This window comes from Periophthalmus magnuspinnatus, chromosome 5 (assembly GCF_009829125.3).
Source record: "Periophthalmus magnuspinnatus isolate fPerMag1 chromosome 5, fPerMag1.2.pri, whole genome shotgun sequence".
Lineage (NCBI taxonomy): Eukaryota > Metazoa > Chordata > Actinopteri > Gobiiformes > Gobiidae > Periophthalmus > Periophthalmus magnuspinnatus.
In genome coordinates this window covers 24,763,505-24,773,851 of record NC_047130.1, presented here as the reverse complement: position 1 = coordinate 24,773,851, position 10,347 = coordinate 24,763,505, and the positions used below count along the sequence as shown (strand labels likewise).

The 10,347-nt window shown below is 40.7% G+C and overlaps 1 pseudogene; it reads right to left on the bottom strand.

Annotated features, from left to right (window-relative positions):
* Positions 1–2,380: 2,380 nt before the first annotated feature.
* Positions 2,381–4,629, bottom strand: LOC117371567 (tubulin alpha-1C chain-like; annotated as a pseudogene).
* Between the last annotated feature and the right edge of the window lie 5,718 nt (positions 4,630–10,347).

The window sequence follows — 10,347 nt, the reverse complement described above, 5'->3', positions numbered from 1 at the left end:
AGTACATGTAATAAATCATTTTTTATGTTCTTTATGTGAAGTTTGTTCTTTCAAACTGGCCTCAGTGCACCTCGTCCTGCTTAAGGCCCAAAGTTACTGAAGCACATTTTCGAATGCATTGTATAGAAAAACACACATGATTGCTATCTTCTGTAGAAACATGTGCAGCTATAGGGTTTTGATCCAGTTACATAATAGTCTAATTTCCAATTCAATGTAAAATTGACAATGCCATGTAATTTTAATACCCATTTTAAAATTGCATTTGCAAACTTGGATTCATTCTGCAATTCATGAAAATCAAGCTCGGTTTATCATTTCAGTGAAAAGGAATATTTTTGGCACACCTTTAAATCAGCTATACTTGAAAAAAAAAAATAAAAACACAAAGTTGAGGCTTCAAATTAGCTTTTATTAACTGGTTACAAACACAGGCAAAAGTCTGGTGCATTCACCAGTTGTCAGTCTTAGTTTTAGTTATTTTGTGGGGTAAAATTACATAACAAACAGCACCAGACATTTCAGCCTAATAATAAAGTTGGGTATGCACAACTAAATAGTTTTCCTGTGCAGTATTGTTGGCCCGGTGAACTGTGACTGAACGATCATGAATAAATGAACAAGCCCCCTCAGTCCAAACTCGCATTTACAGATTGTACTGTATTGATTCTCATTATACAGTAGATATTTTCAGCTCTCTCCTCTTCCCCTCAAATCACATCATGCAGTAAGTCCAGAGTCAGGAGGAAAGTGTGCTCCTGGAGTCAAGAAGTCTGGTCTAAAATTCCTTTTGTTGTCCTCCACGTGTTTACTATGTTTATGAATATTTCAGATTTCTATTATACCATGAGTTCTCTGAAGAAGGCCTCAGCAGAAATGTATGAACGAACAATTCTCACCCAGCAGCTGTTGCATGAGCCATGACGAACTGGACAATAACAAAAATAGATTTCTGCACTGCAATGTCCCAGTGTCTCCTTCACTTAAAGTACTGAGTGATAGTATGCTAGAATTCCTGGATTCATGTCTCTAAATGGGTGAGGATGCTGTTTCAAAGTGTTCTTTCATCAAGATTAGAAATTGAACAGATAATTATGGACACTTGAAGACACATCGTCCATTTATTTACTGCATGTTGGCGCTCCACTTTTAAACACTAATCTTGTCTGGTATGGGCTGAAATAACCTTCATATTTTTAACAGTGAACCATGGCTAGAGCTCTACACCTATTTAAACTTTCTAATGTGTAATCCTGTCTAATGTCAAATCCCTTTCCTTGTCACTCCCCTAAGGCTATTATGCAAGGAAATAAGCTGTACAACATTAACCGAGATGAAAATGGCCAGGAATTAAATTCTGTAGTAGCTACAATCAAAGACGTTTTGATGTCTTTGCCTAAAATGATTTACTGTGTAGCATTTAATTTCTCAGTGGAGACCAGCAGGTGAAACCATAAGTCTAAGTACTGTTCAGATCTATGAAGATACAACCTAGTCCAGTTAGAACGCTAGTTTTCAAAGTAGTAAAGTTCTGTTTAATGCCTTATGGTGGAACATCACCCCCCAGTGTCTGTGTACACTGGTGTATGAGAGAGTGTGTGTGTGTGTGTGTGTGTGTGTGTGTGTGTGTGTGTGTGTGTGTGTGGGGGTGTGTGTGTGTGTGTGTGGGGGTGTGGGGGTGTGTGTGTGTGTGTGTGTGTGTGTGGGGGGGGGGGGGGGGTGGGGGTGTGTGTGTGTGTGTGTGTGGGTGTGTGTGTGTGTGTGTGTGGGGGTGTGGGGGTGTGTGTGTGTGTGTGTGTGTGTGTGTGTGTGTGTGTGTGTGTGTGTGTGTGTGTTTCATTGATCTAAGGTGCTTTGAGTGCCTTGAATATAGAAAATCACTATATAAAAATGTAACCATTTACCTTTTAACATTCCTGGCAAAGCGATAACCTCTGAGACAAGCAGGTAGTGACCCCTGGACCAGAAAAGTTACAAAGTGCAACTTTTATGCTCAGGAGCAACAGTGGTCCCCTAACTTTTAGGTTTAGGTGTCTTGAAAGTCACTGAATCAAATGCTTTATTATATTGTGTGTATATATATATATAAGATTTAAGTGAGGTTTTGCATGAGTAAAAATAAAACTTAAACAAGTTGTTGTGGAGGGATAATAAATAAATAAAAAAATGTTTATTATCCAACTATTCTTTACTATTTATTTTCCAGTAAATGACACAGTGCACACATTTGTAAGAACAATGAACATTACAAGTATCAAAAGATTCCTATTCTAAAAATGTTTCTAAATGTGTCGACAACTGAAAAATAATGCATGTATGTCTAATGAGAGGATCTTATCACAAACAGAACATGGGACAGTTTTTCACATTTTAAAACAAGTCAATATTCCTCGCCCTCCTCTCCTTCTCCCTCCATGGAATCAGCACCCACTTCTTCATAATCCTTCTCTAGAGCAGCCATGTCCTCTCTGGCCTCAGAGAACTCTCCCTCCTCCGTACCAGTGGACAAAGGCACGCTTGGCGTACATCAGATCAAACTTGTGGTCGAGCCGAGCTCAGGCCTCAGCGATGGCCGTGGTGTTGCTCATCATGCACACGGCCCTCTGCACTCTGGCCAGGTCTCCTCCAGGGACCACAGTGGGAGGCTGGAAGTTGATGCCCACCTTGAAACCTGTGGGACACCAGTCTACAAACTGGATAGTGCGCTTGGCCTTAATGGAGGCAATAGTGGAGTTGACATCTTTGGGAACCACAGCCCCGCGGTAAAGCAGGCAGCAGGTCATGTACTTGCCGTGGCGAGGGTCACATTTGACCACCTGGTTGGCAGGCTCAAAGCAGGCGTTGGTTATTTCAGCCACTGTCAGTTGCTCATGAAAAGCCTTCTCAGCAGAGATGACTGGGGCATAGGTGGCCAAAGGGAAATGAATCCGAGGATACGGCACTAAGTTGGTCTGAAACTCTGAGATCCACATTGAGAGCACCATCAAAGCGAAGAGAAGCTGTAATGGAGGACACAATCTGACTCATGAGCCTGTTCAAATTGGTGTAGGTTGGGGCGCTCAATATCAAGGTTTCTGCAGCAGATGTCATAAATGGCTTCATTATCGACCAGGAAGGCACAGTCTGAATGCTCCAGGGTGCTGTGTGTGGTCAGGATGGAGTTGTAGGGCTCCACCACAGCAGTGGACAGTCGCAGAGAAGGGTAGATGGAGAACTCCAGCTTGGACTTCTTGCCATATTCGACAGAAAGACGCTCCATCAGCAAAGACGTAAAGCCAGAGCCAGTTCCACTGCCAAAGCTGCGGAACACCAGGAAGCCCTGGAGACCAGTGCACTGGTCAGCCTAATGACCGATAGGAGATATAACAGACATTTAACAACCATAAGGTATGACCAAAACACAAAACACAGCGAATAAAAATTTACCCAACAGTTTTCGGGTCCTATCCAATACAAGATTGTGACAAAGTGGGCCTTTGTCCCTTTTAATAGTACTATGATTTGGTTTTGCACATGTTTGTTCATTTAATAACTTCAATACTCAACGAAATAGAACTATCCCGGGTTTGTTTTGTTTAGTTGTAATCAGTTAAATCACCACACATTTGTTAGTTAAATATATTTTATTTAGTTAAATGCATCTATTCAGTTCAGTTCAATAATCGTCTTACCTGCATCTCCACATGGTCTAGACAAAGACCATATAAAGTGCCCTATGTCGGCCATTTTATAGGCTTGAGTGGGGTCGTGGGCCGGACCATGTGGAGGGGGAAAAACTGATTTAAGTTTGTTTATTTATTTGTGTTAATGTCTTGTGTATTTTCATTTCCTGAACTAAGTGTTTATAGTTTGTTTAGTTGAACACTTTTGGTAAAGGGACTTGGGCCCGAGAGATGTTTTTATGGAATAAAGTGTTTATGTTAATGTTATTCCCACCGCCCCTGGACAAGAGATGGAGTAGACCGGGGGTGGGGCTTCCGGTACAGGGAAGTATTTTAGTCTGGCCAATTAGACAGATGGGGAACACCAGTGTAGCCAGGGTACACGTGGCTTTTGTTTCAGTTGTTTAAGTTTGGTTGCTTAGTTTTTCGTTGAGCACCGTTCATTTTTGTAGACATGTATTATTTTTTGTGTGTTCACGGTGTACCACTACACGGTAATAAATGTGTCTAATGGGACTTCTTTTGATCACTCGGGCCAGCTTCCCCACAAAGATCAATAATTTCTTTTCCAACTGTGTAATGCCCACGAGCATAGTTGTTAGCAGCATCTTCCTTTCCAGTGATGAGTTGCTCAGGGTGGAATAGCCAACGATAGGTTCCAGTTCACACCTCATCTACAAATACATTAGATGTGAAATGGCAGTGGTCATTTTAGTAACAACCTAAGTGCCAACAACTGACTTAAAAAGTGCTTTAAAATCTGACTTTACCTATTACAGTTGGCTCCAGGTCCACAAATATGGTTCTGGGCACATATTTTCCCGCTCCCGTTTCACTGAAAAAGGTGTTGAAAGAGTCGTCTCCTCCTCCCAGTCTTTTCACTGGGCAGCTGTCCGTCAGGTTGAATGCCATGTTCCAGACAGTAAAGCTCCCAGCAAGAGTTTCCAATCTGAACACCAGCCTGCCCCACGTGGATGGAGATGCACTCACGTTGAAACAGATCATACAAAATGTGAAATACTGTTGGAGGCAGCTAGAAACACATTTACAGCACGTTTCAATTCTAATAAAATAGTAATAAAAGTAACACTGTGCTTAGCTAGTAAAGGCAGTGATGTTAGCACCAATATCACATCACAAGTATTATAAAAATACTGATAACTATAGACCGAAGTTTATAAATCGTTGCATTTGTGTCATAAAAAGGTTATAACTTTGAAGGCAGTGTATTGTTGATGCAATCACAAATACAATGCTATAACTGTTGCTAGGGGCAACGGTAAAAATGGTCTCAGGCCATAAAAAGCGGGAAAATACATAAAAGTTCATCAAATCTGCACTGCCAATGATTAAATAACCACACAATAACTCAAAATTACCCCCAAAAATACTACATACACCAACACCTCACACACGATCATTATTTAGCACAAAGACACAAAAAACGTCTGAACTTGTAACGGTGGGTGTAGGTGCGGACCAAAGGATGCAGATCTCGGGACAGATTTACAGTGTTTTATTTACAAGGTGCGGGATTCAAAGTCAAGAGTAATAGTCACAACTGGGGGCAGGGGGCAAGGTGCAGGAGGCAGAGCGGGCGGCAGGACGGGACAAGCTAGGACAGACCAGAACCGGGACAAGACGGGACCAGGAACAGGACCAGGAGAGACCGAGCAGGAATAATCAAACAGGTGAGAGCCAAGGCGGAGGACGGGAGACGAGCCGGGAACCCAGACGGGACAGGAGGCGAAGACAAAGGGTGAACTTTACCGGAGCTGGCGCGCAGAGGCAGGAGCAGGAACGAGCGGGAGAACAGGCATCTGAGGAGTGGCAAAAATCCGGTCAGAGGCAAGAAAGCAGGTAATAAAATACAAAGACTTAAACTGGAGCATCCACGTTTACACGCGGACGATCTGGCTCCGAGTGTGTAAATACTCGGCAGCAGGTGACGGTGATTGCGGTGATGCGCTCCAGGTGCGTGCAGGAGGAGTCAGGGACTCCTCCCAGCTCCAGGCAGACAGGTAGGGGACGGGGAGAGGACACAGGAGGACAGGCACAACAGGCATCGTGACAGAACTAAAGTTAGCTAACGCCAGTTGATCAAATTCAATGGACGTTTAAAGAAAATAAACAAATAAAGATGAATACACAATGAAATGCCAAAAAGCAAAGAAAAAAACGTACCATGACTGACGGTTTTGATGAATTTGACAGTAGCTAATAAACACTGGGATTGTCCAGAGTCTTGTGGTCGCATTCTGACGGTTTGAGGCTGGAGTTGTTAAACTTCAGTGTTTCGGCCCAATGTGCCTCCAAAAGGCGCCAAAAATATAGTAATATTTTTTTTCTTACTTCAATTTAATTCAGTTAAATTATATATATTTTTGTAATAAACACATTTCCGTAGGCCTAATAATCTATTGTGGCCTACTGAATCTGTCCTGCTTCTCCTATACTCTTTTTTGGTCTTGTTTAATTATTCATAAACCATATAATCCTATATAAGCCTATTGAAAATAAAATAAAAAATAAGTGTAACTGCCACGTTTTACTTTTTATGTGTTTTGTATTATAATATTTTGATGTAATTTTGTCAATTGTCAGTAGAGGGCGCAGTAGCGCAGTGTAGGTGTAGCCCATGTGGTCTTTACGTTTGTTTTATTTCACCAAAATCTTGTTTTGTTTACTATTGAAATTGTACTTTATGTTTATTGAGCTGTTTTGTCGGAGGCTTTTATTTTGGCGGTGCCTGTATCTCCCGGGGCCTCAGTTGCTGCAGATGGAGGGAAGGAGTGGATTTGTTCCCGTGTCTAGAGTTAAAATAGTTCATAGAAAGTTCGTGCCAGTACCGTTTGCGTTTTGTTCCTGATTTGTAAGACCTTCACCATTATTCCTGCTGTAAAGATATGTGTGAACAGTGTTTTATATGTAAATACAGCACTTAGGAAAAGTACGGCTAGCTAGTGAATTTGGGTTAGCAAGTGCGATCTCACACGTGTCTGATACTTTGTCTTTCTGTAGACGTGCGGGATTGGCAGACCTGGACTGTGCTGTTTTTTGATTTTTATTTGTTTCACACAGATAATAAACCCTCCCCTGAATGGCAGACCCCTGTGTGTGGCTCAGTTTGTCTGTACAACACAACGCAGAAGGTGTTAGCCGGACAGCCTAAACCACCCAGCTACACCTGGAGGATTTACAATAAGGCTATATGTTTGTCCACCTTATCCATGTTTGGTCACACTCTCATTTAAGCATCCTTGTCCATAAAATCCATCCATGTCCATCAAATACTTTATTATTATTATTTTATTGTGTATATAGAAGATTTAAGTGAAGTTTTGCATGAGTAAAAATAAAACTAAAATAAGTTATTGTAGAGGGACAATAAATGGTAAATGTGAAAATGTTTATATTCCAACTATTCTTTACTATTTATTTTCCAGTAAATGACATACAGTGCACACATTTGTAAGAACAATGACCAAACATTACAAGTATCAAAAGATTCCTATTCTAAAAATGTTTGTAAATGTGTCGACAACTGAAAAAATAATGCATATATGTCTAATGAGAGGGTAGAACTTATCACTGCTCTGTCAGTTTGCGCCTGGTTGGTGCTGGACGGTGTATTTGTGCAGTGCAGCAGCAGCTCATGTGAAAGTGCCTGGAGCAGTGAGAGCTGCCCTGGGCTCAGTGTGGGCTGTGGGCTGCTCCAACCTCAGACTCTCTCCTCTCTCAAACCAGAATCATGTCTCCACTGGTTTAAAGTTACAGAGCATATATTCACACGTGATTGTTAGAAATGCATTGTTGGCTGTAATCCTGTTTGGGACCCACAGGATAACCAATCACAATTAGTTGATCTGCAATAATTTATCATTTATTTTGGATTATCCAGTAATTTAATTTGTACACCTTTTTCAGTACTTTTTTGTAAAAATAAATATGGCTTATTCTTTTGTACACCTCCTCATGCTCCCGTTTTTGTTCTATGCCCTTTTAGTTACTTGCCATCACCCTAGACCAAGTGGCTCGTAACAGTTTTCTTAAAGCTACCATCTCTAATTAGACTGGCCCACCACCCTTATTGTATTGTCACATATAGATGCTATTTACGTTACTGCAGTCCAACAATGTGCCAGCTCTGGACTGACAGAAGAAGACGAGACCAGACAAGTGAGCCTGAATAAAGGCGAGAGGGAGAGGGGGGGGGGCCAGGTTTCACATCTGTCATCTACTGGTGAAAAAACTCAAATAAACTTGCAGATGGTAGCTTTAAAGGTGCAGGATGTAACTTTTTGGTGAGGGGTCTGCCATTTGCTTGTCTCCATGGAGATACATTACGCAATATGACATTAATTTTACATCCATTCAATTAGTGGTGTATTTTATTGCTAACATGTCTTTAAAACACGCATTCTTACTGTAAGTGGACTCACCTTTCCACAGATCTGACCTGTAAATTGGCCTGGTGGGGTCACACGCTTCCGCAAAAAAGTTACATAGTGCAACCTTAACAGTTCCAAATGCAGAGTGATAATACTCTTTTATTTGCCATGGCTGCAGTATTAAAGCTGTTGCATGTTACTGAGTTTGACCATTCATTTCTGTTTATGTAACATTCTTCATTCTTAAAACTCTCTCCTCCACCTCAAAACGTGCAGTCAGTGTTGGTGCTTTCCTGTAGCTGTATCACTGCAGCAAAGATGAAGAATGTATTCTGTCTCCATCCTTGAACCTGTGTCTCTTCACACAATGAGGTCAAGGCCAACTTACTCCAACAACCAAAAAAAAAAAAGGAAAAAGAAAAAAATGAGTAGGGCATATGGGGTCCAAACAGAATTTACCCCAAAACTATATTTCGTCTGCTCTAGGCACATATGGGATCATGATGAAACCCACCTGAATCCAGCTGAGAGTAAATGAATCCACTGTAATGAATCTAATCTAAAACTTCGCATAATGTTTCCTCAGTTTATGTAACATGTTCTTTCATTCTTAAAAGTCTCCCCAACATGTCTTCGGTGTTTACTTCCTGACTGCAGCGCGTTCATATTGTGAATGTAATCTGCCCATGTCCTTGAGCCAGTATTTATCAAAGTGGATGAATAGGAGTCGGTTGTGCACGCGCTTGGAAACGTTGCGTCGTGTCTCCGGGAGCGCGGCGGGGGAGCTGGGGGTCGCAGATGGACACAAGTGTTGTGTTTGTTCCTGTGTCAGTGAATATCTCCACAGATGGGAGAATTATTACATTCAAAGGCGAAACACTCAAATCTGCAGAGCAATGAAAAACGCTTTAGACGACACAAGGCCATGGCGCACACACAGTTACTGTACTTGTTAAGATTTTTTTTTTTCTCTCACCATCTTGTGAAAGAGCCAAGCAGTTTTGTGGATTCAAAATGCATGCTAAATGACTGTAACACATCTTTCTCATGCGCATGGACTGAATATGTGCACGTTTGTTACATAACAAGCAAGTACAAGCAAACAAAATGAGAACTTTTAAAAACTATACATTATATTTGATTATCTTCAGCTGCACAGTTACCTTACATAACAGTGGATCATAATCAGTGAACATAATTTAAAAAAAACAATCACATTTTTGATCTTTTGGTGTTGCATTTATCCAAGATTCTTTGCCTGTCCCGAAGCCTGATTGGGATAGGTTTGATTGAAATGATTAAACCTAGAACTAAACATGGACAACCAAACAGCTTAAATGAGGACAGGTTTGAACACACCCTAACTCATAATAACTCTAATCAGTTCACTTAAATGAATAAACATCAATAATTCAGAATTTAAATAGTAATCTTGGTCCTCTGGTTGGTGGAGGCATATGAATAATTGTACCTACATAACAAATCCTGTTTCTTTATTATTTGACTAGTTGTTGTTCTCACTCCATGAGCCTGAGTGCACTGCTTTTGACAGAAGTATTTTGGGGCGACATTGACAGAAGAGATACTGACTCACTATTCACAGGTGAAAGGTGGAACTAGAGACAAATATAGAAAAGTCAGCATGGTTCTCACTGCCAAAACTTCACCAAAATGCACATTACAAATAATGGTTAGTCCCTCAAATGTTTCATTTTTAACTAAAATAACATCTCATTTTATGTAGCAGCCCTAAAATGACAAATGACAAAATGCAGGATGACATGTAGGAAGAAGCTGTGGAGACATGGGAGGAAGTGTATGGATAATGGACAACTTTTGTTTGTACTTGTCTACAACCGTGTGGGATTTAGTAATGTTATATACACATTAAAAGTTGTAAGGAGCGGTACATAACAGAGACAAGAAGGTGATGCCATCAGGCCATGTTACTGGTCAGAACAGTGACCACTCTAATAATGCAATTTTTAAAAACAATTAAATGCAGTTTGATGAGTTTAACGTCTTACTGTGGAACATTTAAGGCAAAGCAATGAATGAAATTTCATGGGGATTAGAAAGGTTACATAGCACACTTTAAAACTGAGATCTCAGTTTTGAAAGGAGCATAATGCAGTCTGACCTTTGATACATGTCTCTTCTTATTTCATTGCCTTTGTCTCTATTTTCTCCGGAAACATTTAACAAAAAGTTCTTTCACAGTGAGGCTACATAATACGTTTTCTTTCATCATTTAACTGACCAAGTTTTAAAGATTGAAAAATGTAACTGATTAT